The sequence below is a fragment of the Epinephelus fuscoguttatus genome, linkage group LG16 (genome assembly GCF_011397635.1).
Source record: "Epinephelus fuscoguttatus linkage group LG16, E.fuscoguttatus.final_Chr_v1".
NCBI classification, from domain to species: Eukaryota; Metazoa; Chordata; class Actinopteri; order Perciformes; family Serranidae; genus Epinephelus; species Epinephelus fuscoguttatus.
This window is the reverse complement of record NC_064767.1, coordinates 8,986,171-9,014,041: the sequence shown is the minus strand read 5'-3', so window position 1 is coordinate 9,014,041 and position 27,871 is coordinate 8,986,171. Positions and strand designations below refer to the sequence as shown.

Genomic DNA, 27,871 nt, shown 5'->3' with positions numbered 1-27,871 from the left:
AGTTTTAACCCTTTGTGGTTTCAAGGTGAGACGACAGAGACAGTCTCATACTGCAGGTTTTGCTTTTATTTCAAGTCCAGTGTGACCATTTTGTGCTACAGCATAAAGATCTGATTTGTAAATATAATGTGGTGTGCACTTTTGAGAGAAAAGTAGCACTACCCATAAAAGAGACATTTTATTTTGTATTTTTTGTGCAATGACAGCTCCCCCTGTCTGTCCCCATGGCTAATCCCTCATTTAGCATTCACACATGTAAAATGGTTTATAACACACTGTAATATGGTTGTAAGCGGATATGAAGAAATTTTAAGTATTTAATAATGTGAAGTATTTGCCAACAATTATAACTTCTCATATCAAGACATATTTTATATAATTAAAACTGTGATTTATTATGTCTATTATTATTGGTTCATTCACCAGCCTCCGATCATAAGTCCCAGGAAGAGTTACATCTGCTTACAGCTACATTACAGCATATTATAAACCATTTATGACGTTTTTATGTACTGCTTAGAAATGCTAAATTTAGCTGGGTCAAAGTACAACGTCACCTCCTCCTCGTTACTTAAATAGCCCAACCAGTTCAAATGTTCACTCGATTAAGTGGGCGTTATTACTGGTTATCAGCATCATAGATATGGTAAGAAGGGGTCAGAGAGCTGTTATCAGCATATTAAGTGGTGTTTATTGTTGTGCAATGACGAAGGAAGGCAGCTGAAGTAACTTAAGTATGGTATAAAGAGTGAGAAAGTCTGCACATGGAGGTCAGTCGGGGTGAGGGACGGGTCAAATACAGGACTTTCACCCAGGAGATCGGACTTTGTGCATGGATATATTATTAGAACTGGAAACTTGGCCCTAAAATGGCACCTATTCAGTCAAATGAAAACGGCTTGCCTGGCACATACGCTAAAAAAGTTTCAAGCTTCCATGTTTACTTCCAGGATATGTGGCCGAATGAATATGCACAGTAGTGTTTCTCCCATTCACCCCACCTGCATGTTTCCACTCAGCTCATAGGCTTTACTTTGTGATGACAACACAGATTTTTAAATCGCTTTTTCTTGGCTTGAGGAAAGTTTTACAAATATAAAATCTCCATGGATCAAAAAGTCGATATATTACGAGCTTCTGAGGTACAGTTTTACAGACATCTGATTTCTAATGCTCTACGGAGTAAATACTTTTTGGGATTTAAAAGGAATTTTTTGTTGCAATACCAGGAGTGGCCACTGGGCAAAATTGGATGCAAGGCTGAGCAGCAGCACCGTATCCAGTGTATCTCTAATACCTTCATGGGTTGGTGTTCCATGTGAAACCAAAAGGCAAGGCGTTATTCTAAGTACGTGTTGTGTGTCATATGTGACTTATGTCCCATGACATACTTATTTTAACTCAAACCATGATGTTCTTTCTAAACATAGCCACGTAGTCTGTGCGCTTAAACCTAACAAAGTGAAAGTGAAACCTAACGGCGTTCTGAAAATACCAGTCAGTGTAGCAGGACCCTTCTAACCATTATCTATGGCGCTGATAACCACCAATAATGGCCATTTAATAGAATGATAATATTCTGAATGCACCGCTCCAGATGTTTTACATGTACAGTCTTTGTCATTGATGTAATTCTCTAACATACATTAAGTTGTGGGGGGACTGTCCATAGTGCCGACAGCCCCTTTAGTCTGAAAAATATCCCACTGGAGCAAAAGCCCATTTCTTCGACAGCCCGTTATCCCAAAATACACACTCTGGGAAAAAAATGTTCAGATTGTATGTTTCTTCTAACCCCGGATGCTTTACATTTGTCAAAACACTGTGGTGAATGTTAGGTTCAGGCACAAAAACCACTTGATTGCGGTTAAAAAAGTTCATGTTTTGGCGCCACAAACATCACAGAGGAATCAGGGACAGGTTGGTGAAACTAACTGCAGGGAATGTGTATTTGTAAAGAAACGAAACTTCAGAGCAATTGGTGTTTGTTTTTGGGATAACAGGCTTTTGCAGAAATGGGTTTTCAGTCCAATGGGACATTTTTCAGACTAATGGGGCTTCAAAATTCTAGCACATTAGAACAACTACATGGCACAAAGTTGTGAAGATAAGTTGCCCAGATCTGACCTGCTCCAGTGAAGAAATCACTCCCAGCAGAAGTCCTACCTGTGGTGCCAAACTTAGTAGTAAAACTGAGGCCATGATTACATAGGAAGCACTTTTAATCACGGGTGCACTTTGTGGTTTTCAGTGGTTTGGTAGCACCCAACACCTGTCTCCTCCAAACTACCACTACCTACTGTGTAAAACACAGCAGGAACCAGGTGTGCACATAATTTCCTGACGAGCCTTTCACTCTCAACTTCTCACTGTCACTCTCACTATGTCTTTCACACACACACACACACACACAAGTCAGTGCAGCAGCTCAGCGTGTGTTTTCAGTGTGTTGGGGCCAAAAGGAGACTTATTCAGGATGCTGTGGTCAGAGCCCTTCAGTCTATTCTCTTCCTCTATTGATTGTTGCGTGTGAGTGTGTGTGAGAGAAACCAAGTGTACTTTACTTAAAGGGATAGTACACCCAAAAATGAAAATTCAGCCATTATCTACTCACCCATATGCCGATGGAGGCTCTGGTGAAGTTTTAGAGTCCTCACATCCCTTGCGGAGATTGCGGGGGGAGCGGCTAGCACACCTAATGGCAGACAGCGCCCCAGACTAATGTCCAAGAGCACAAAATTGAATCCACAAAATATCTCCATACTGCTCATCTGTAGTGATCCAAGTGTGCTGCAGCCCCGACATAAAAAGTTGTTTCGAAAAAGTCATATGAACTCTGTTTTTAGCCTCACTGTAGTCTGTAGCTCTGACTGCTTCTCTGTGCTCCACGCTCACGCGTGCGCGCTTGTGCAAGACCAGCAAAAGCATGACCTTTGCTCACCCGTGTTTACATCACGTGACACATGCACCGCAGGGGGAGACAGCAGTAACCACAGTAGCTAAAAGATAATTTGCACTACGGTCTTTTAGCAAAGGACAGCCCAACATGTCTGAAGACTTTGAAATTGAGGAGGAGCAGCATTTCTTTGTTGAGCCGTATTTGTTTGAGTCTGAGCATACGCATGGAACTCAGGCTACTGGACGAAGCAGCCGCCGCAGCTCATGAGCCTCAGCCAGCCACAGAATACCGGAGTCGAGCACTGGAAACCTGGTGGTGTAGTTGTTTCAAATGCAAAGCAGTGCCAACGGATGAGGAAAGTCTTTGCTGCTCAGACTGGGAATTGGCGATGCCTGCACTTGAGAATCTGGACATCAGTACTGACGAGACTGCTGCTCTTCAGAGACCGTGCATCACCGATCACCCTGACTTTCCAACACTACTGACCTGTGGTGTTCTGGAGACATTTTTTTACTTCCCAAAGATCAACTGGAAGAAAAGGTAGAGGCCTGCAGGACCAGATGACAGGCTTTCAGAGGAGTAAGTCATTCCGTTTCTACTGTAGTTCAGGTGGACAATGGCATTGGTCTCGGATATGTGGTTACTGTTGTCTCTCCCTGCGGTGCACGGGTAAGCAAAGCTCATGCTTTTGCTGGTCTTGCGCAAGCACACACAAGTGAGCGGGGAGCACAGAGAAGCAGTCAGAGCTACAGGCTACAGTGAGGCTAAAAACAACTTTTTATGTCAGAGCCTCAGCACACTTGGATCGCTACGGATGAGCGTGTTGGAGATATTTTGTGGTTTCAATTTTGTGTTCTTGGACATTAGTCTGGGGCGCCGTCTGCCATTAGGTGTGCTAGCCACTCCCCCCTCGGATCTCCGCAAGGAATGTGAGGACTCTAAAACTTCACCTGAGCCTCCCTCGGCATATGGGTGAGTAGATAATGGCTGCATTTTCATTTTTGGGTGCACTATCCCTTTAAATAAAAGTACAAATACTGTGACGTAAAAGGAAACTTATGTCGTATCTGGTCGAGGTGCATCATATTTTATGGCTAGAATACAACATTACAGACAAAAGGCCGTCCAGTAAGACCAGATGTGCCACTAATCATGATAACAAACTCCCACACACACTCACTTACTTGTGCCTCATGATATACAGTCCAACTTGTGACAAACAGCGTAGCCATCCTGACACAACAGATAGTATCTTCTACTGGATATTCCATCCCACGCAGCTGCGAGCACCACAAAGTTATCAGATCTCACTGTTGACAACCAAATATTGAAAAGCAGACGTTAAGACAGGCGATGGAGATGCAAAAGAGATGTTTGGCTCACAGGCAAATTTTACATACGTGGTTTAGATGGAAATGTATGGACAGCTTTGTATTATCAACTGATGTCATCACAGATGTGTCAGGATCAACATATGTGTTGGCAGTAGCAGTGGAGTCGATACATTTACACAAGTGCTATGGTTATGGTACTCCAGGGTGAGTGTTTCCATTTAATGTTGTGTTATACTTTATTGTAGCTTTTAATCCTTCACATTTATTTGACAGCTGTAGTTACTCACAGTGTTTCCTTGCTGAGCTGAGCAGGATTCTCTTACTACAAAGAGTGTAGTCTTGGAAGATACCCGCTCAATTTGGCTGTAAGATATAGATAATACAGGCCAACGGATTTTATTATCTAAGGGTCATATAGCCCATGCAAATAACATACACTTTGCAGAACATACATGAGGCAGCATGGTGGAGCTGTGGTTAGCACAAGTGAAAACTTTCAGGGCTGAAAAGTGAAACCAACACGGAAGTGCCAGAAACTGCAGTTCCGCTAATGGACACTTGAGGCTGGCTCCAAGAATGAGTCACTCCCCCCATGTTCAAGTGTTGACTTTACAGCAGGAAAAACATGTTTACAGCCTGGTATGAAGAACAGCTTTGGTATCTATAGCTAATTTCCACCTTCATGACAACTGTACAGGGGGCGAATTTTAATACAGCTCACTAGTTAAAGTTTAAGGCTTAAAGGAAATGGCCACTTTAGAATGAAAATACACACAGTACTTACTGACCCTCATGCCGACAAGAAGTCCAGTGTAGTGTAGTAACAGCTAGCTGGATTTTTCATACGCTTGAAGTGTATGGAACCCACATCCAAAATCATTTTGCATGTCCATCAAAACGGCTCGTCCGTCGTAATCCAAGTGCCCTGAAGCCGCAGCATGCAAAATTGACTTGAAAAGACGTAATTTACTCCACTTTTATAGCATAATTTCTCACTGTGGTCAGTTAGCCTGCAACTTGCGAGACTCAAGAACAAGAACGTCTCTGAATGTTCTCGAGTCTCGCGCGAGAAGCGAAATGATGCTATAGAAGTGGAGTAAATTACGTCTTTTCAAGTCAGTTTTGCATGCTGTGGCTTCAGGGCACTTGGATTACGACGGACGAGCTGTTTCTGAAATGCATTAGCGGAGTTTTATTACATTTTCAAAATGATTTTGGACGTGGCTTCCATGCACTTCAAGTGTATGGAAAAATCTGGCTAGCTGTTATCCTCCGAACGAGTTTTGTAGATTAAAAAACTACACTGGACTTCTTGTCGGCATGAGGGTCAGTAAGTACTGTCTGTATTTTCATTCTGAAGTGGCCATTTCCTTTAAGCTTAAGCTCCAAATGGAAGGCTTGAGGTTATGCATGTATATAAGGGTGGGGCCATTTGAGTGACAGGCTGTCTGCCAATAGAGTCCTCAGCTTCTCAGTCAGATCCACCCCTGGCTCCTCCACAGCTCCAGCCCAAATGTGGTCACCTCTGGCTCCAAAAAAAACAAGATGGTGACAGCTGAGATGCCAGTTATTTCTAGTTATTCAAACTGGCATCGGACATCACTATGACATTAGAAAGACAATGGACTCTTACGCTAGGTAGACAATACATTTTGGATGGACTCAGAATCAGGTTGACAATATTTTCAATGTCCAACGACGTTAGAACAAATGTTGTGAGGATAATAAGATCATGATGTTTTGCAGACATTTGGTTTTGTTCTTCATACCTTACAATTCAGTGTCTTTATTCTACCCCAAGATGAGACGTTTGGAAGACGTTGGATTGTGGTTACTTAGCAAAAAAAAACTTTGACCCAACAAAATATTAACATCAGCTGTCGTCAGTGTTCTATGTCAACTTGGTGTTGGCAGTTCCTGAGATGGAAATGTGGTCACCTGACGTCACAATCTGAATGTAATTAAATATTAATGTCTAACAATGTTGGTGTCCAGCTGGGTATGTGACAGCTCAAGTTTCTTAGGTTATGTTTTTATTTCATTCATTCATGTTGTTTCCTGTTTTACTTTGAAACTCACATCTCCTCTGGTTTCAGATCACTTCACTTCCTGCCCCTGTGTGTTTTTCCTCCCTTTTGATGACCTCACCTGTGTCTGATTGTCTGCCCCGCCCTGATTAGCCTCACCTGTGTCTCCTTATCCTTCCCCTCACCAGAGTGTTTAGTGTGTGTCTTGTTTTCTCTCAGTGCCAGTTTAGCTCCTTGTGTGTCTAGTGTTCCAGCCTTTTGTTTCCCACACCACGTTTACACATAGCCGGGTATTTGGAGAAACGAATATTTCCCCCCCTCTGTTTTCAATAATAACATCGTGCACACAACATCGTTTTCAAAAATGTTGTCATTTACATGAACCCGGATAAATACGCCGTCGAGCGCCGTCATAACTATGCCAAACCTATGGCCGGCAGTGTAGGGAGAAGGATGAAGCCATGCAAGCCAATCAGAATCCTCAGAACTGACAACAACAACAACAACAACAACAACAACGAATAAGACGCTCGACTTCCTGTTCCTTTCAAAACAGTAAACATGGCGAGAGGTTCGTTTGTGTGGACTGACAGTGAAGTGGAGCTACTCCTAAATGTCGCTTTAAACGCCGGATTTCCATTGGATGCGTGTCCGTTGCGGAACGGCAGCGCTGGTTATCCGCTGCATGCTCCGCCGTCCGTCAATACTCACCGGCTGCGCTTGCTGTGCGGAGCGGTGCAGCTCCGCCACAAGACATCTCGGTGCACTGCCATGATTAATATCTCCTTGTCCATGGTGTCAGTGGGGTGAAATGACGTCTGAAAACCTCTGACCTGTTGACTTCAGGCCTGCCTCCGCCCATTATGTAGTTTTCAAGGTGTAGTGCAGGGAAATATGATCCGCCGTGAACACTGTGTATTTTATTTTGAAAATTCCTATCGGCTCCGCTGCCGTGCCGGAGAGGAGACGCAACCGACACGCATCTGGTGGAAAAAGGCCGTAACAAAGCGTTTGCACAAACGTAAAAATGAGTACCACCTTAACAGCATCCATGATCAGCAGCCAAACAAAGTGTAAACATAGGTCGCTCACATGACGTCAAGCATTTGCTGGCGCATGCTGTGACGTTTCAGAACCTAAAACCCTGTTTCACCCAGTTTACACGGCAACGCATAAACGGCGTTTTCAGAAATCTCCACTTTGGCCGGAGTTTTTACAAATGATTGTTTTCCGTGAAAAAACTCCATTTGCATGTAAACAAGAGGCCAAACCACGTGAAAATATGTGCGCTTTTCCTACGTGTAAACGGGGTACCAGTGTCCTTTTCTTGGTTTTTTAGATTTAGCCTGTTGATTGTCTCTGCCTCTGCCTCATCCCTATTGGGTTTGTTTGCCTCCACTGATTGTCCTTCTGTGTACTGAACCTACTTTTTGACCGGTAAAGACTGTGTTATTTTACCCAAACTGTCTCCAGAGTCGTGCGTTTGAGACCTGGTTCACCAGTTGTCACAGTTAATGCTTCATAAATCTTCCCTCAGTACTCTAATAAACAAAAAAGGCCTATTTCAGTATCAAAAACTTCACATTTTTTGTGATTTTTTAATGTAACATCAGAAAAATTGACTGATCATAACAGATGTTTTTTTTTTTTTCACTGTTAATAACCAATATTTGTATGGGCTCTCTTTTCTCAACTGTGAGAAAATGCTAACTTAAAGCTTGTTTTCCAAACGTGTTCGACTGCAGAAAAGAAAATAGCGAAAGACATTAAATCAGCAAGGTGACGTAAATTATAGTAAAGCAGAAAAACTGTATTGAAACTGCTGCAGTGGTGCAAAAAATACATGAATAACGGGAGAAGTGAGTGTAGTATCGAGATGAGGCTTACAATATGAGATTTTTTTTACAGTAATTCTGCTTTTAAGATGGGTTTTTTTTGGTGCTGGGGGGTGAGAGGGATGACACGGCAAAGGTCACAAGACAGATTTCAACATTTTATGTCTTGTATGTCATTCTTCAAGTTTTACTTTTATTTTTAAACTGTTTCTTTCTTGGTTCAAGAATGGTGTCATATGATGGGAGATGTGAACTGGCAACCCCAAATCATATTTGACTGGAAATGTTTATGTCTCTGAGTGTAGGATGAGTCAGGAAAAAAAAATCCAACAAGAGAAAGAAATTCTGTGATCTAAATACCCCAAAATGTTATTTATAACACATACTTAACTTATAGCAAGAGACAGCATAACAATTAACACAGAATAAGAACTTAAAAGTTATTTATTTTCTCTTTTATTTAACTTCCAATCAGTCGGTTCTCTTCATGTTCGATTATTTCTTTTTATATGCAACAATATTTTTTTTTAAATATCTTTTAATATTTTTTATAGCTCTCTTTTCTCTTCCTGTGAAACATTATATTATTTTTGATGACTCATTTTTTAAAACATATTTTATAAGCATTTTAGGAACAGTCACAAAATTATTTAGTGACATAGAGTTTTTCCAACAATGAACCCACACCCCCCCATACATGGTTGAGGAATGGCAATAACAACAGCAACATATCAGTTAATAATAAGAATAATGACTGCGGTACATTAATGTCAAGCAAAGGGGAGAAAAATGTGAAAAATACACTTATAACAAAAATAAATTAAATTAAAATAAAATAAAACTAGTCCATACCCATTGAGCGCACAGTTGCCCACGTACAGTTTCACATGGTGTGTGTTTGGGATACAGGTCATAGGAAATTGCAGATTAAATAGTCAACTGAGTTTTTGTGGATTTGATAGTACAAAAATAAAAGTGGCTGAAAACAACACTGGTCCACAGGGGGAGCCACAGCAATCGGTCGCATTTTAGCCATTTTGAAGCATTTTTCTGTTGTTATAGCGCCACCCAGTTGCCAATTAGAGTTAAATTTCTCCAGTCACCTTGAGGCGTCCTGTTCTACATATCTACCAAGTTTAGTAAAAATCCATATGGTGGTTAGGCCTAGATAAGAAATGAGCTCTCTAGCGCCCCCATTTTGTTTGATGGGGTCAATAATGGAGGGGTCCCCTCAGATTATGTGTGGTCATATGCCTACAAAGTTGCGTGGTGATGGGTGAAACCCTTGAGATGTTATACACCTTTATGTGATGAGCCACGCCCTCCGCAATATTCATTGCCTTATAGAAGCTCAGTTTTAGGAAGTTTTCCAACTTTTGCCAAGAGGGAACTTTAGATATTGGTCCCTAGATTATGTTCACCCAGTTTCATGCAGATCGCTCAAACTTCCTAGGAAGAGATCCATTTGAAGTGTTTATCAAAAAATTCAAAATGGCGGAAAATCTATATAAGCGGAAGTTATGGGTTCTTGAGGCAAATGTGTTCTTCATGAGGAGAGGCATCTCTGTGCAAAGTTTCATGTCTCTACGACATACGGGGCATGAGATATGCCTGTTCAAAGTTTGACATTTCAATTGGTTGCTATAGCGCCCCCCTTTGGCCAATTGACGTAATATTGCTTCATTCGCATCCTCCCATGACCCTCTACCACTGTGCCAAATTTCACATGGATTGACCAAGTCAGTGAGGAGAAAAACATGGAACACACACACACACAGAGTTTTCATCATTATATAGTAAGATAAATATGATAATTAAAAAATATAAATATATTTAAGAAAGGGGAAAGTGTACATATATGGGTGATGACTCATCTTTAAATTCAGGGCGTGTACATTCATTTGTCCAATCAAATGGGATTGAGGGGGAGTAGCCAACCACACTGTTGGCTCATAGCTGATAGAGCAGTATCATATCAGGAGGTGTGAGCTTGAACAGCATAATTATTCACCAAGTTACTAATTTCCTCCTCATCCTCTTTCTCCTGATCCAGCAACAAATGAGAGAGGTGTGGGTGGAGACCGGCAGCCACGCCCACTTTTAAGTGTTTCAACCAGATTTTAAAGATCTGATTTAAATTTGCATGTCAAAGTAAACCAAAATCCATGTTATTCAATTTAAAGGACTTTATTTGGATCCAAAATTGGGCCACTGAGCTGCTGGACAGGTGTAGAGCGTGACTGGGGATTAGGAGGTAATGAGAGGCAGGTGTGTGAGCAGGTGGAAGATCAGACGATGGGCAGGAGCAGGAACACACAGAGGACACTGCTGGGGTCTGAAATGACAGCAGAAGTAATGAAGAGACAAACCACCTCCTACTCAGCCAGAGAAAGTAAGGAATACACATCCAACACAGACATATGGCACAGCTTATGAGAAACACAGCTACAGCACAGTGCTCAGTCATATCTGTGTGTGTGACATCAGAAAGAGAAGGTAAAAGAAAAAAGAGCTGCGCACTGTCAGCATAAGGTGAAGGAGAGTCTTTGTTTAAAGGAAGTCTTGGGTCTCATCAACAGTCAGTGTGAATGGAAGTACACCCACACTGTCACCCACCCACAGAGTCAAACGCTGACTGTAGCCTGGTGCCAAGATATAGTTTGAGTTGTTTGTAGGGCAGCTGGTTATTCACATTTCTCCTGCAACATTTTTGATCTATGCTATGTTTCCTTACATCATGTGACCTTGATCCTTTCTCCTAAAAATTTCATTCACACATCCTCATTAAAATGTAGAGTACTTCCTATGATATGTGATGTCCCTTTGAAGAGAGCTGCAAGAAAGGAGGCTTCAGAGGGCTGTGGCTTTCTGAGAGAATCTGTGTGTGTGTGTGTGTGTGTGTGTGTGTGTGTGAGAGAGAGAGAGAGAGAGAGAGAGAGTGTGTGTGTCCATGCACATACAGTATATGAGGCTGTTTTTGTCTCGTATCAAAGCATCTCTATATGTGAGCTGCAGTGCAGTGTCGGGTGCAGTGTTGCAGCTCTTTGGCTCAGTGTTACATCAGCCTCGGTGAAGCAGATATGCAGCTCCACAGCAGCACAGCAGCAGCTCAGACTGTCATGTACCACCAGAGTCACTGAGGCAAATTAAACCAGGCGCTCCAGAGGCAGCCTAACAAATCCAAGCGTAAGAGGGGACAAACCACAAGCAAGCCAAACTAAAACCAACTTAAACAACCCACAGCAGGGGACAGCTGTACGAGCACAAGCAGACACAACCAATTTAACTCAAACTAGTCCAAACTAACTTGATACGCACGGGAGACCACGCTGCACCATTAGACTAATTACGGGCAAATGTGGCCAGGACAAAACATGTCAGAGTAAACCCAACCGCTAAACACCAAAACAGCCTCTGCCAGAGAGCCCAAACAGGATCCAAATCAAACACACCCAACCTGGACAAAATAATCATGCAGAGACCGACTAGTGATAAAACATCTGCAGGCTAATCAGAATTAATCTGCACAAATAAAATCAGCCAGTTATTAGTGAACCGTTCAAATAAATCATCCAAAACATGAGCCAAATAAAATCATTTAAACTTAAAGGGACACTTTAATAAGTACTGTATTCGCTTTCTTGCCAAGAATTAGCCGAGACGATTGATGCCACTTGAATGTTTGCACAGTAAATAGGAAACTGCAGCCAGTTTCCTTCGCTGAGCACAAAGGAAACGCAGGAAACAGAGGGGGGAACAACTAGACTGGCTCCGTCCCAAGGTGACAAAATATAGCCTCCAACACCTCTAAAGCTCACAAATTTTATAACTTGCTTGTTTAATATGCTGAGCTTTGCCACCTGGCTTCTGGCTGTAGTTTCATATTTACTGTATAAATATGAGATGATACCGATCTCTTGGCAAGAAGGCACATGGTGTTCAAGTAATTACACCAAAAACAGCCGACTATTCACTAACCAGGAGTACAGGTCCAAGTATACTCAGCCAAATCATGCACTCAGGTTGGTTCTTTAAAGGGACAGTTCACCCCAAAATTAAAAGTGCATATTTTTCCTCTTACCTGTAGAGCTATTTGTCAGTCTAGATTGTTTGGGTGTGAGTTGCCAAGTGTTGGAGATATCGGCCATAGAGATGTCTGTCTTCTCTTCAGTACAATGGAACTAGATGGCACTCGGCTTGTGGTGCTCAAACTGCAGACCTTGTTGTGAGCAGTTTCATGTAGGAACTATTTTCTTTCTACCGAGCTACACTCGCCAACCGTATCACCACACAAGGAGGCGCACATCTACTCATTGACAAGAGGTTTAGCTGAGCTGTGACATTAGCTAGCTCAGTGGTGCTAGGTGAGCTCGCAGGAGATGCAAACAGCTCTATGGCTGATATTTCCAGCACTAAGCAACTTACAGCAGAACTATCTAGACTGATAAATAGCTCTACAGGGAAGAGGAGAAATATGTATTTTTGATTTTGGGCTGAGCTGTCTCTTTAAAGTCTTTTCTTCTTCTTTTCTTTCTTTTATGGCCACTTGAGGTTTGCTCCAAGAGCAAGTCAGTCCCCACAGACCTCCATGTTAGAATGGCCAACAGTACAGCAGTAAAATAAACATGTCTACAGCTTAGTACAAAAAAAAGTTTTGATGCGGTGGTGTGCTGCAGTGGCAGGAGAGCTGGACTCCCTTACTGTATGTCGCTTCCAAATCGAAGGACCCTTAACAAACCGCTTTCCATCATGGACAATGACCGCCACCGTCTGCACAGCACACTCACTAAGCAGAGGAGTATGTTCAGTGGCAGACTTCTCTCCCAGTCCTGCTCAACAGACAGACTGAGAACGTCTTTTGTCCCCCAGGCCATCAGGTTATTCAACTCCTACCAGTGACGGCAGGTTGGAACGCACTGAACAGACTGAATACTCACCTGATCACCTGTGTTTAGGCTGCTGGAATGTCACTCAGGTACTGGTTACGTTAACGTTGCACAATTTGCATTTGTATTTATTTAGATATTCGGCCTCTGCTAGCATTTCATATTTTACCTTCTGTGCTTTTTATATTTGATATTTTCCAGCATTCTGTATTTAATAATCTTTACATTTAAGCACCTTATAAACAGTTTATGAGTCAGATCCACCCCTCGCTCCTCCACAGCTCCGCCCATCCAAATATGGTCACTTCTGGCTCCAAAAAAAACAAGATGGTGATGGCAGAAATGCTGAACTTGAGGCTTTAAATGAGAGTTTACAAACCGTCTAGGTAGGTAGGTACTTTATTAATCCCTCGGGGGGAAATTTCATTGTCACAGCAGCCCAAAATACATTAAAATACACAATTTAAAATACACAAAGTACAGTCTCACATAAAGACAGACATGCTGTGCAACAGGGTGCAAAGAGCATAAGGTGCTAGGTGCTTCAGGCTTCAAGCTGCTGTTTCCATGGAGAAAAGGCCAGTCACAGATGCAAATCACAGTGGAAGTGAATTCAGAGCGTGTGGCAGGGGTGTAAATATAGACAGTGTAGGCTGTGCCCATATGCACAGGGGCCCATTGGGTGAGGGGCCCTTGAGTGATTCAGATTGCCACCTCAAAAATACACAAGTGGTGCCTTTTTTGTTTTTTAGATGGGAGGCCCCGGGGCAGACCCAGAACACGCTGGAGGGATTGCATATCTCATCTGGCCTGGGAACACCTTGGGGTCCCTGAGGAGGAGCTGGAAAGCATCGCTGGTGAGAGGGATGTCTGGGGTGCTTTGCTTGGTCTGCTGCCCCTGCGACCTGGATAAGCATCCTGAAAATGAATGGATGACACAATACATGGTAACTAGTTCAGATGCAAAATCTGGCGTTGGGGCCCCTCATAACTACCTTACACCACTGGACTGTCGTCATTGTAGTTGGGAAAAAAACGCAGCTCCCTAGTTGCTGAATTCATCCAGATATCACCCATAATCCAAAAGGGAATTGATTTAGTTCCTGCACCATCATCTTTAGCTCCCACCTGCCATTAGCTACCCTGGAAATCCAGAGTTCTCGTGAGAGCACAATTTGAATTTGCTCAGCGAGTCACTCTGGCAATCAGTAATGATGCTCATTACCCATGCCCTTGTAGCCGAGCTGCACCAGTCACATCGGTGTATCTGATATAGGCGGGCCAGAGGCGAGCTAAACAGATGACGACATCGTTGCGACGACAAAGTCCGGAATCAGTCAGTAAACATTGCAAGATGGCTACGGATGAACACCAGTTGTTTGAAACGGCTTTGGCTGCTACAATGAACGAGTTAGACTTGGCTTTTTCTCTAAAAGAGGAACAGAAGACGGTGCTCGAGTCTTTCCTTTGCAAGAAGGACGTTTTTGCTGTTTTGCTGACTGGATACGGCAAGAGTCTAATCTACCAGTTAGCTCCGTGGGTAGCTAAGCATATACGTCACCCTGTGTATTGTTCTGATTGGTCGTAGTGTTATCCAATTGCGTGCAGTGATATTTACAAATGCATGCTTGGTGCCATCCCTCGAGTTGGGCTATTTGCATTACTCATAGCCAGACCCTAAATCTTTCTAGATTTTGGTCTGGATTTCCAGGCTAGCCATTAGCAGTGCAAAGGACTGAATTTGAAGCTTGGTGACTGGATGTTTCTTTTCAAAATGCACCTTGGAAGTTGGAGTTAATTTACCCAACATTTTTTAAGTGCACAATATTGGAATTTTTACATTTTGTTCAGTGAACCAGATATTTTGTCACACAGTTGTTAACCTTCAGCACTGGTGATTTAACCATGACAGTTTCATGCCAAACTAAGCTGCAGAGGTTCTCCACCTGTGACTCATGTATCATGGTCTATGGGAAAAATGAATGGGACTATTCACTCCTCCCACTTTACAACTCCATTGTTTTCTAATTCCCTCAAAGCCCAAAAACAACAATGAATTGATCCGTGAAGCATTGTACTGCATGTGTGTGTCCAAAACTATTAAAACACATCAATGAGCATCACTGTTGCACCGGCTAACATGTTCCTTCACTACAATGAACATGGCAGCTGTGGTTTATTTTTAGTCCGTCACACGTACACCATCCTGCTGCTGTTTACACTCAGTACTGCACCAAATGTGTATTAATCTGTGGCTGGAAATAGTCCGGAACAAATGTACTGTTTACTGCTACAGCTAAACTACAGTGCTGAGACATTTTTGAAAGTATTTTGAAAATGAAATTAAAGATATGTGACCGGTTTTTAAAGATTTATGTCCATGGATTCATCTGATATCTCTGCTGGAATAACAGTGAGAGGGATCACTATCAACACGAGACAAAATGCAAACAACATGGTGTCTTTAAAGCAGTGCCCATTGTCTGTGCATACCTGCAACTTACTGTAAAAGGCAACAAACTGAACTGGGTTATTGGAAATGATAAATTCTGTTTGACTGATTCACTTCCTGTACTGGCTCGCGTGCTCAACTTTACTTCCTGTTTACAGCTCCAACATCCCACAAAGCCCTGCTCCTCTAATAGGAAATGCTACACACAGGCCCAGAGCCTGCCGCCAGCTGAGTTTCAGTAAGTTGCCTAGAGATTACTGTCATGGCATTTCTGCTTTATTGTGAAACCGGTGAAGTGTGGATGTTTGCACAGCAGCTCACAAGCCAACAATGAGTGGACTTTAAAACAAATAGCAATGATTAGCACGTGGGTTAGTTTGGGGAAAGTACTGTCAGGGGGGAAGCATATCATGTAGCAGCCTTACAGTCTAATTTTGTTTCATTTTTACTGCTCTTTCATAGCTTGTATAATCCTCCAGACCATGAACTCATCTTAAGACCAAGTGGATAAAAGTGAACATGTATGTATGTTAAACATTTTTCTTTCTGTGTCTTGTAAACTTGTTTAAAGGCTCTGATGTGACTTTTTCACATATGTGTTAAAACTCTCCCTCTCATGCCTTTATGTCTTTATGACAGGAGGATGACCATGCATGAATGCTGGGGCAGTTACACAGGACCCTTTGTCTGCAACAGAAAGCAGCACATGAGGAATTTGCACGGTAGGATTTCTTTGTAATGCAACAAAATCACAGGCGGCCGTTGCAATAGTTTCAAATCACTCGATGTCTCTGGGTTATATTGCGCGAAAAGGATTTTAGCTGAAGAAAGGCCCACATGCTTCAGGAACATGGATATTTGCTTGGTAACTGGAGGTTTTATCAGCTCTTTCATGCCCTGTGTTGGCTCACACAGTCACAAGTGCATCGCCTTATCTTCCCTTTCTTACTACATATCCTGTGCCTCTTTTTTTTCTCACTAAATGTGACATGTAAGTGTGACAAATATCATGCAAGTCTGTGAGGGCAAAGGGGCAAAGTGCTCATACATGTCAGCCACTTTTACCCCAGAAAAATACAGAACTGTTGCGTATGAACGCTTTGAGTCAGAATTCCGTCTTCTCGCCAAATCATTAAGAAACACTTGCTCTGAAATGTATTTATTTTTAGACTTTGAAGTCACTCAACCGTGTTGAATATTGGAGATCCCAAATTAACAGTTTTGACTTTGCTCTGGGAAGTTTGGTGCTCAGCCCGCACTGCTGCTGCTGCTGCTGCTGCTGCTGCTGCCGCCTCTGTGCCCTCTGGGTTAATGACAGGTTTGTCTCACACAACATATAATCGCTGGCAGTTAGCAGAGCACACACGTCATTCAGTGAGTCAGAGCGAGATTCAGTGTTATTCTGTCTCATGATATTCCCCCAGACAAAAGACGCTGTTGTTCTCCTTCGGTTTGAGAAAAGTTAAATGACTCTTATTAGACACTCTTCAGGGGTTTGTGTAGAGATGTTTTCGGGTTTAGGATGATTTGTGATTTTTATAGAGAAATTAAGTTTGCCAAGTTTAATTATGTGCGTGGAAAGAATGTCAAAACTGGACAACATCAGATCTGATACTCTCTGACTGCAGCAGCTCTTCATATTCAAACAGGGCTCTGAATGCAGGCTGCACTTTGCCTCATGTGGCGACAACCTTTTAAAAATCATGAAAAAGTAATCAGGGCTGTAGTTTGTGTATTTTGGTGGTTTTAGCAACCTCGGGGACTTCCAGGGTTTACGTTTAAAACTCAGCTGGGTATATTAGGGGAAGATTTCAGTATCAGTATTTTATTTTAAATTTACTTTTAGGCCAATATTATTATTAACTTATTATTCTATCATTATTATTATTATTATTCTATTATTAGAACATTTTTGTAAATTGACTTAAAAGCAAATTAAATATAAAAAGGTTGGGCTGGGTTAACTTGGACTCATGACCTCAGTAACGTTCTGGCGGCATCAGTGATAATAGTGCAACACAGTTTAGACCAGTGTTGTTGTTGCTTTTGTTGTTGTTGTTGTTGTTGGTCACACAGCATGAAATGAGACACCAATCTGTGAAAAAAAAAAAGCACACTCCCCTGCCTGTTTTATTGCCTTGTAGCGCTTCTATTGGCCTTACTGCATGACAGAAACAACCAGTCAGAGCTGAGGAGTCTCTAGTGCAGCTATCAGTCATGTCAAACTGCGGTCAGACTGTCAATCTAGGCAGCGCTGATCAAATATGAATCCAGATTCTGTTGTTTTGCCTATTACTCACTCGAATGTTGTCAGATGCATATTTTAGTGTACTGTTTGGCTGGAAGATGAGGAAGCTTGTGACCTGGTCAGTGGGCGGTGCTTTGCCGTGGCTTGACTGTTTTCAACATGGTGACCGGGTCACAAACTTTGTCATTTTACTGCTGCAGTTCACTGAAATATGTTCCTAAGAACATTTGAGGTGAGAAACAGGCAACACAGTTACAGAATCTCTATTTATATTTAAACAGCGCTGCCTAGTTTGACAGTTTGACCTCACACAAGCAGTGACTGACTCCTTGGCTCTGAATGGTTGTTTTTGTTGCACGACAGTCTGATGCTAGCGAATGCTGTTTCTTTTTAGCATATTATTATTGTCATGTGCATGTTTCAGAATACAGTGACAGTTTCAGACAGGGGCGTAGCACCAAATCCTGGGCCCTATGCAGCCTCCGTGGGCCCCCTGCCCTTCCTTTGATCCCACATTCTCACTCCGACCTCGTCACATATTACTGTTTGGTCATGGACTTTCCACGTCCATATACGACGTGCAGGGTACCCTAGGTGTGTTGGTTGTTGACGTTCTGGGACACCGTGTCAACTTCTGCCTGTTACGTGCATTGTCTTCTTTCAAAATACACTTCTGTTTTCACAGGAAATGTAATGTTTACATACAGTCTCTTTCAAAATAACGCACTATAAAGGTACAACACTGCAATTTGACCTTTTTTTCCCCTTCAACAGCTAATGCATGTGGTTAGGTTTAGGAAAAAAAGAACAGGGTTTGGCTGGCAGGACTCGAATACTGCTCTCAGGTGAAAGTCAGTCTTTGTTGGACCCACCCACCCTTTACTTTTCTTCTTGTCCTGCCGCATTTCCCACTGACTACAGCGGCCACATTTTAAGTTATAATGGCGACTGGCTGCGTATTGTACCGACGTTAAAGGACGACAAGTGTCTGACGCAGGAAGTCACTGTCCAAGCGCTGGATTTTGACAACTTCTGAGTGAGACCGGGTTGGTGATCCATGTCTCCCTCTGCGTCTCTTAGGAAAGACATGACAGTGTACATCTGTGCTCCAGCACCATAAGCAGTCAGATTCTCAGCTCTAGCTGCGTTTGGAGACAGTTGGCCCGCTGACCATTTTCTAATTCACGGTCAAAATACCCTGGATGCAGTTAAGGTGCCAGAGTGCACAAAAAAGCATCAAAATAGAGCTTGTTTGTTAAAAAAAAAGAGTGCCAGGGGATGAGATTAGCCCTAAATGTCCTCAAATCCTAGAAACACCCCTGTGTACAGCTGACCTACGTGCAGCTGCTGTGACTGTATTTGCCTGGTTTATTAATTTTATCTAATAAATATTATTAGTGTTTGTTTAACTGGCCCCTGATCTCCTTCCGCTTTGACAAAGCAAGTTGAGTATCCCTGCTTTAAGGGCTGCGAGGGGCGTCAGAGTAGGAAGATCAACTGAATTTTTCAACCAAATTTAATTTAGTTATAGCACTAATTACTAAGAAATTAAAAAGTGCAGACAAAACCAAACTTTTCATTCCAGTCTTTTCGAGGCCCCCCTGCCAATTTGAGCCCTGGGTAATCAGTCCCACTTTTCTCCGCCCCTGGTTTCAGTAAATATGACACAAATTAATTTTAATGAAAGTTACCAAGTGTAGCTCTAAGTAATTTCCTTAAAAACAATTCTTTAAATGTGTTTAATGGGGAGAAATCCACCCCATGTTGTATTGATGGTTTTGGCAGCACAGTGTAATGGTTGCTGTTAATTTAACCTCCATTACAGAACGCTGTAAAACCCTGCTGTAAACATGGCACTCTGTAAGAAGGACACATGTTGTTTACCCAGAGAGACACTGCAAACTTGTACACATGCTGTACATTGAATGCACCCCTGCTGAATGGAGCTCTTCCAGTTGAAATGTTTCTCTGTTTTGACATAATTCAGTGATTCTTTTCATGAAAGGGAGCCAAACAAGATCGAGACCAGCTGGGATGTGTTTACCAGTTTATCTGACACTGGTTTTAAAATGATATAACTCTAATCTTACCATATAAAATAAAACCTTAACAATACTGTAATGTTAAAGCTCCTGTAACAAGACAGCCTTTAATGGATAAATAAGAAGTAAAAGCAGTGACAGCCTCACAATACACATGGAGCTGTGGTTTAGCTGTAACACAAGTTCAGGTTTTCCATCACAAGACTTCCTCCTCTCCTTCCGCCACCCTGTAATATTTCAACAGCTGACTCACTGTAAAACTGTAAAGCAGGCGCGCGCACAAACAGATCTAATCTCCGTGAAAGACCTTTTTAAACCCCACTTAAGTTAAAAATCAGGTGTTGTTGCAGAATCTACCGCAGGTTTCAGAATCAAAAGCTTTCACATCTTCAAAAACAAAGGTATCAAAGCCGCTGTGTCTCCTCAGGCTGCTAAACAGCCTCACGCTCCCCAAATGGATTTTTCTTGCTGAACTCCGGGGAAAATGATGTGAGACACACCTGACTAAAGTGAAAGGTTGAAAGGCTTGTGCAACATCCCTGATAAGACTTTTACTTACTTTATTTTAGGTATACAGTGTTGCTTTGAGGCTCTGTGTTGCATAGTGTTGCGTTTCATTGTGTCTGTTGTCTTGTTTTTGTGTGTTTTTTTGCATCTCAACCGGTGGCTTTTTGTTGCATTGTGTTGCGCTATATAGTGCTGCGATAAAAGTGCATAAACAGTAATTTAACTCAGGGAATAAAAATACAGGGAGGCTGATGATTACTGTGGAAAGATGCACTTAAATGGACACTCCTTAAGTTTGGTTTACTTGAAATTGTCTCTGCCTGGACTTAGAGACTACACATTTTTATCAGAGAGCCTGGCTCACATCTATGGGTGTGGACATATTTACCAAGGAGGGAGGCTCTGATGAAATCCCCTACTGTGCTGCATTATGGGAAATGTAGGATTCTGTGTTTTTCAAGGGCCTGACCCATACTGGCGACTACAATTAAGAATTCTTAGAATAGCTCTGCTGCTTTGAATCTTTTAAATCTGTCTCATCTCTGTGGAAGTGCAAAACTAAATCACTGTATCACCTTTTTTTAAAAAAATAAATAAATAAATAAATAAATCATGTTTTAATAAGCGCTTTGTAAGCATGGTGCACTCATCCAGACCAGTGAGTCATTCAGCAGAGGAATGACTTCACACGGATATGAAACAGGAAATACACTCACTCAGATCAAACTCTGCAATACTGTAAAACTATTAAAAGAATCAAGTCATGTATTTGTTCCAAAAAAATAGATGCTTAAAGACGATGAGAGTGTCTCCTCAGTGTGTCGCTATCAGCCTTTAGATTCAGTCAGAAATGAGTCACAAATGTTCCAGAAACATTGAGATATCCTCTTTTTTTGCTTTTAACTGTCATTTCAACCCAGTCGACTGCAAAATGCTGGCGTAACCAAGGATATGTTACGTTGCACGTTATTATATGGCACATTAGTTAACAAGTGACAAGTGGTGATTGAGCTTTTGCAGCCGTAGCACCTAAATTTTGGAATTCTCTGCCTGCTCTCCTATGGTCTGCTGACTCTATGGTTTCTTTTTAAAGCCAGCTAAAGATGCACCTGTTTAGACAGCTGTTTGGGTAACTTGTGTGCACCAGAGGTGTACTTTTCAAATTTTGTGTGTTGTTGTGTAGTGTGAATTCTTCTTTTTTCTAGTGTGTGTGCAAATCATTTTGGTAGCTGTGCACTTTTCACTATGTGGCTCATGTAGTTACTCTTGTCTATGATTTCTTTCTTGTTGTATATCACCCTTTTACTTACTTACTTTGGTTACAAGTCTTGAGGTTTATGCACAAAAAAACACTCAGTTATGGGTAGAAAAAGATCATGTTTTGGCTTTTAATACCCGGTTTGAGGGGGCACAATCCTGGCAGGAAAAGCAGCGATGTCTCACCTTTCAAGCCTGAAAGACGCTGGAAAAACAGCAGTGACTCACTTAATCACAACCAGTTTTGCCGTCAGCTGCTCTCCAGCAGTGGCCTGTAGTATTCTGCAACTTTGCAGGGGTCTTTCATGGGTGTCATGCCATCCACCACGTCCTCCACCCCCAGACAAAAGAGTCAGCTCATGCATTCTGTCACTTTAGAAACGTTGATTCATGCAAATGTAATGTATTCGTGGTTTGCAGACACGTACAGCATGTGACAGCATTTTCTTCTGGCAGCTGGGCTGGTGATTTTCAGCATGTTCCACCCGCTTATTAATGATGACTCTTATCTGTTGCGAGCGAAGGAGGAAGTAGTGTGATGTATAGAACCGCATGGTCCTCAGAGGCAGGAGGTCGTGGTTGGATTTGACACAGGAGACCACCGCTTGCTTCCTGTTTTTGTGCAGACGCTGCAGTCAGTGTTGGTTTCTTTCAACCATCCATTTACCATTGTTCTCCACCCTTAACCAAATGGTTATTACTGTGACCATGCGACGAAGATCCCCTGAACCAAGTCGTTTTTGTGCCTAAACTTAACTAAACTTTTAAACTTTTGACATGCGTAAGACATATTGAAATAGTAATAATTTGCTTCCAGTATGCTTTCTTAATCCTTCTGCTGTCATTGGAAAAACAACAACCAAAAAAACAGAATCTGTTGACATGCAAAAGTTCAAAAGTTCAACCAGATGTTTCCTACTTAACTGGAAGAAGTATTTAGAGTGAAGCTCAAATATCGAAGTGACTTACAGTAACAACAAGCAAAACACATGTCTGAGCAGAAAGGACGGTAACCACAGTTGTGCAAGGTCAAAAAATGGTTTTATTCTTGCAACAGAGATTTGGAAAGGCACTGACAGTCAATGTCATCCTGCCGTCGGGTGGCGACAAGTCAGAAGATGCCCCTGTGTCTCTCTGATAGGCAGTTCACAACAATGTATTTTGTAATTTTATTTGCAGGACTCATTGGTTGCTCATGTCACACCCCTAATGGTTGCTAGACAAACTAGATTAGATGAAACTAGAAATTTGAGTCCTGCATTACTGGAACAAACAAGGAGCTGTTCAAGAGAAAAGGGAACTTAACAGGAAAAGTTCCACCACAGTCAGAAAAAAAAAAGCATGTTGCCGCTGCTCACCGTGCCCTCTACAATACCTTGATTTCCCAGAAATGGAAACCAAGACAGTCCAAATGAGGAAGTGGTTGTCTATCACGTTGTAAATTGTTGTAAGTTCATACATCAGAATTCATCTGACATGCTCAACCACAAACTGAGGTAACCAGGCAACTCGTGCAAATGTGAGTAAAATTCTGAGAAATTGATGGCAAAACACACGGCAGGTTACTAATGGTGTCATGCATATTTGGAAGATGAACCGCACATCTAATCAATTCTTTGTGATCTACCGTGTAGTTCTAGTAATGCAGAAGTTCAGGGTGGCGTACCCTGCTACACACAGAGGACGACCTTTTGCACAGTTTACCTGAATGTGAATGAGACGGTTTCTTTCAGTCATCATGATCACATGAGTCATGGACCAGCCACCTGTCCAGGCTGTACCTTACTGGAGACGAGCTCCAGCTGCACAGATGAGCGGATAATTCATCATGTGTGTATCTGTTCATATTAACTCCCACTGCATGTTCCCCGTGCAGTAAGTGGGAAACAGCTGTGTGTTCTTGAAGTTGAGTGAATTCAGAGATTGTGAGAGGGGGACTCCTTTTTTTGTGCACTGACTAATTAAGAAGAGGTCATGTTTGATGCTACAAAGGCAGATAAAAAGTTTGCAAGGTCATTAACAAGGATTACTGGAAGACAGCTTAAAGTTTTGGGGAGTTTCCACTATTTATGAGTCGGACACTCCTGATAGTAGCTGCTGCTGCAACTAGCAGTCATAAACCTGCACAGAATACAGCTGACACACACACACATACTCAGTTTCTGTACCCCTGTGTTCACCTTTGCTGGGTACCCCACCTATAAAGGGGTGTCTCCCGCCTTACCTCTCCCCTTTCGCTGTTGTGCTCCGTGCGAGAGGTAAAGCCTAGTTCACATTCCACAATGTTCACCCTGATTTTGCATCGCGGAGACTATTGTAATCTTTTGAGTGTTCATACCTGGCGATGTGTGTTTCTGTCATTGGCAGTCTCGCCAACTGCGTTACGACCTGTGTGTGCACACCACAAGATTTCTCCACCAAGCCCTCGCCGACAGAGCCCCAGATAACGCGGTGACGTCACCAAACTTGGAGACGACACATCGTAAAGGCATGGATATTCTTCCCAGCATTGAATCAGATCTGCCTCCAGGGCCTGGGTCCAAACACAACACACTCCCCGTGATCCTGTGGACTCTGGCTTGTCAATGTTGCCAGATCTTGGGAGAGAAACAAGCAACCAGGGCTATGGAAACAAGCCCAAAAGAAGCGACGGATATATATAGAGAAAGGCAACGTTTAGAGAGCAAGTGTAACTGTTGTTCCGTCTCCTTCAGTCTGCGTTGTGTTGCATGAAGTATGGACCGACACTCTTCGACTTTTGACCGTTTATTGCCTGAATACTGCATGAAAATCCACTGGTCAGCCACGTGGGCACAGCAATGTTAAGGCACAGCTCTATAGAAAAGTTAGCAAATGTTAGCTTAGCTTAGGAGCTAAGGAAGCTAACTACAGTATAAACACTGACAAAATACAGACAATTGGATACATTAAAGTGAGTACAATGCAGTCGCCACTTTCTGTAATATAGTCGGACATTATATCATGGTAGCTGTGTCACTGAATTATGTTATTTTGATAGACTTAATCTAACGCTGTGCTTTGTATGGGCACAATCCTCTCATACTGGCACTGTGCCAACGTCACAGCCAGAATTTATGGACTGAGGAGAGGCCCGCTAACCAATGGGAATTCATAATACAGGTACAAACTAAAATGTGATTAGGGACAGGTGGAATCAAAACCAAACAAGCCCAAATAAGCAACTCCACTTTAGAAACAAGCCCAAAATATTTGACTACTAATATTTGTAAGTGACTTTACAAAAAAACAAGCCCAGAGTCACGGCCAATAAGCAGACCTGGCAACCCTGTGGCTTGTCATTGACATTTCTTCCGTCCTCCTGCGTGCCGACGTGGGACGTATCCCGCCTGGCTGATGCTCTTTGTCAGTCATGTCAGACTTCTCCAGTTTTCTAGCATGCCAGATATCCAGTCCCAGTCTCAGACGAGGGGGCGACTTGCTCGTAGGCTTGTTCACACATGAGGACTCGTCGTGGCAGTCTATCTGCTGATTCACCTCCGACCCAAGGTGGCTCTCAAGATCCTCTGCGACGTCAAAATCACAGTGAAAATCGTGTAATGTGAACTAGGCTTGAGCCACACTGTGGTATTTGTGGTAATTTCCATGTTTTAGCGCTGTTAAGCTATGTTTATGAGTTTAACTTAATTTGTGTAGGGGCTTGAGTTTGTGTGGTTGTATTTGATGGAGGATATTGTTCTCACCTCTTGTTGACAGGTATGTTTTCTGAATTTTATTGTACTTAAGTGAATGTAAAATGGCTGTCCCTTTTGCTGTTGTGCTCCGTGGCAGAGGGGCTTGAGTTTATATAGTTGTATTTGATGGAGGATTTTGTTTTCACCTCCTCAAAGATCTCACAGCCTGCAAAGATATCCGCGGTCTGGGCCTCTTTATATCAACACAGCACAGACATCACTAGAGTCCACTGGTTACAGTTAGTATGGACTGCAGATTAGGGAAATCAAAGAAAATACGAGGGAAAACTGTGTTTAAATTGTGCCATTTTTGCAATTTCTATCTTTTCTATTTTAATTTGCATAAGCTAAAAGAACAACATGACAGTCACAGCTTTAATTTCCTGCTGTTTGCAGCCAAATTAGGCAAAAAAACCCTCAAAACAATCAAAAGATGCGACTTTGCTCATGTTTGCTTTTACAGGAGACATGATTGTGTCATGTGTTGTTTTAGTGTGGACACAGTTGTCTTACAGTCAGGTCAACCACATCTAAGGGCCTCCTGGAGGGTCATGGAAAATATGTGTCACTGAGCCAAACAACGTATGGTTGGGCTCTCTGTTTGTGTCTGTCTCTGTAAGTCTGTCTCTGTCTCTCCATCTTCTCACTTCTTATTCTCTATAATTTTCAACCAATCCGTTCATTTGATATCGCATGACACCAAAACCAATCTGTCTTTCAGGTTTTTGTCTCTCCAGCTTCCTTGAATGAGCTCGTGCAAATATGTGTGACCAAGTGTGAGTGCTTCTCTGATTCATTAAACACATGGGTCACACCATATGTCATGCACCAAGCTCCAATAGCAGTAAATCAGGTGATTTTTCTTAATAGACGAGGAAGCCACAGACACACCTCTTCTCTGAATATAGAGCAAACAACAGAGAGAAATATACCAAATGGCTTTTTCATGTTAACTTTAATATGCGTCGAAAAAAGTAACTGAATTTGGTTTCCTTTGTTAAAAAACAATCTTTACTCTTGGGTTTATTCAAATCACTGCAGGGCAAAGCTGCAGGCAGTCACACACACACACACACAAACACAAACAAAGTTAAACACACCCGACCCTGTCTTGACTCTTCGTCTGAAATCTTCAGGTACTTTCCTTATGGATCTTTCCCCATTTACTGGTAGTCACACCATACTGAAAGCCCCGCCCTTCTTTTCTCTCTCCACCAGTCAGAGAGGTCCTTGTCTCTGAGGCTGAAGTTAATCTCTCATCTCTTCTGGGAGCGGAAGGTGGCCTGTTTGATTCCTGATGAAGTTCCTCCTCTTGAGTTTCAGAAGTCCATGAGGTAGACCTGACTCAGAGCACTGGGCCAAACAGTACGTGACAAATAAAATGCAACCAGGCAAACTTGGAAAGCAAAACTGAAACTTAATTCTCAACCAGCAGCTGCGATAGATAAGTCTACGCCCAAAACTGTGCTCCTTGTACATCCTTATCACACATCCACACAGTGACACGGAGGACAGATAGATGTTAGAGGTTAACCCAGCAGGTACACAGATGTTGCATGTTATCCTCATGGGTACATGTGCTGCTAACTTTGCCATGTGCATTGTATTTATCGTATATTTCTTACTGTAAGTTGTATTGGCGCCCGCTGCTTTTTTGTAGGCCTGCTGTTTGACTACATTGGAAATTAAATATGTATATATACTGTATATTACTGGGGATTTTTCCTGGTTTAGTCTGTCCCAGGAGTTGCTGTATCTGTCACTTGCATCAAAGCAGGTTGTTGTAGATCGGCACTCTGTCTGCTCTCTTCCCCTCATATCTCACTCCTTCCCCGTGCTGTTCTTCTATGCAGTATCTGCACTTTGATATTTTTTAACCTATGCACATATTGCTAATGCAATTTGTACTGACTGTTAAACGCGGTTTCTTTTGATTTGCACATTGCGTAAGCCCATATCATGGGTATGACTTCTGCTGCGCATTGTGCAACTATACTACAGTTTTGGCTTTCTGCCTTGCGTGAGGTTATTTGGCTCAAAAATCATTAGATATAAATTATCGTGTCTGTGTAGTTCAACGGTGGAAGCAACAAGTAGATCATATAGCCTTGCTGTAACTCTGTATCATTCTCAGTTTAATAGTGTCGTGTATAAACTACACAGCAGACACAGTGACCGCTGTGTCACGTGAACCTCTGCAGGATGAGTGTGCATTGGTAGATCCATGCTCGTCTCCTCCGTTTCCTCACTGTCCTGCTTTATTATAAACTATAATAACCTGGTTATGAGTCACATCTCTCACCCTCTTCCACAGTCTGCCTCACTCCCTCTTCCTCTACTTGCAGTTTTCATGCATTAGTTTCATGTTGTTGGCTGTGTCGTGGCTGTGGCTGCTTTGATATATCATACGTTTGCTGTCTGTTGTCATCTAAAATGTATTAAATTTTTGTGACATGTTGGAGATTACCGAGAAACTGAATGTTGCACAACATCTAGTATGTCCTCATTATATAGGCTGACTCTCTCTCAGCATCCCTGGCACCTAAACCCAAACTGGGACTGGGGAAAGTGAGAAACGTGTGGGATTGGTTAAAGATGTGTCTTTGCATGCCCTCAGAGACAAAATGGGCAAAAGGCAACAACCACACAGACAACTATCTGTACTGTGTCT

The 27,871-nt window shown here is 42.3% G+C and overlaps 1 long non-coding RNA gene across 4 annotated transcripts in view; it reads left to right on the top strand.

The window, feature by feature from the left end:
- The first annotated feature begins 2,679 nt into the window (after window positions 1-2,679).
- The window catches only part of LOC125903305 (uncharacterized), a 75,610-nt gene continuing 50,418 nt past the window's right edge, over window positions 2,680-27,871 (top strand). For 3 of the 4 annotated variants that reach the window (XR_007451288.1, XR_007451290.1, XR_007451287.1), the window contains exons 1-4: window positions 13,533-13,928; window positions 15,592-15,671; window positions 15,896-15,954; window positions 16,073-16,155. This is a non-coding gene — a long non-coding RNA (uncharacterized LOC125903305). Of the gene's footprint in view, window positions 3,872-13,532; window positions 13,929-15,591; window positions 15,672-15,895; window positions 15,955-16,072; window positions 16,156-27,871 lie in introns of those variants that run through there. The other variant, XR_007451289.1, reaches the window with a different exon arrangement.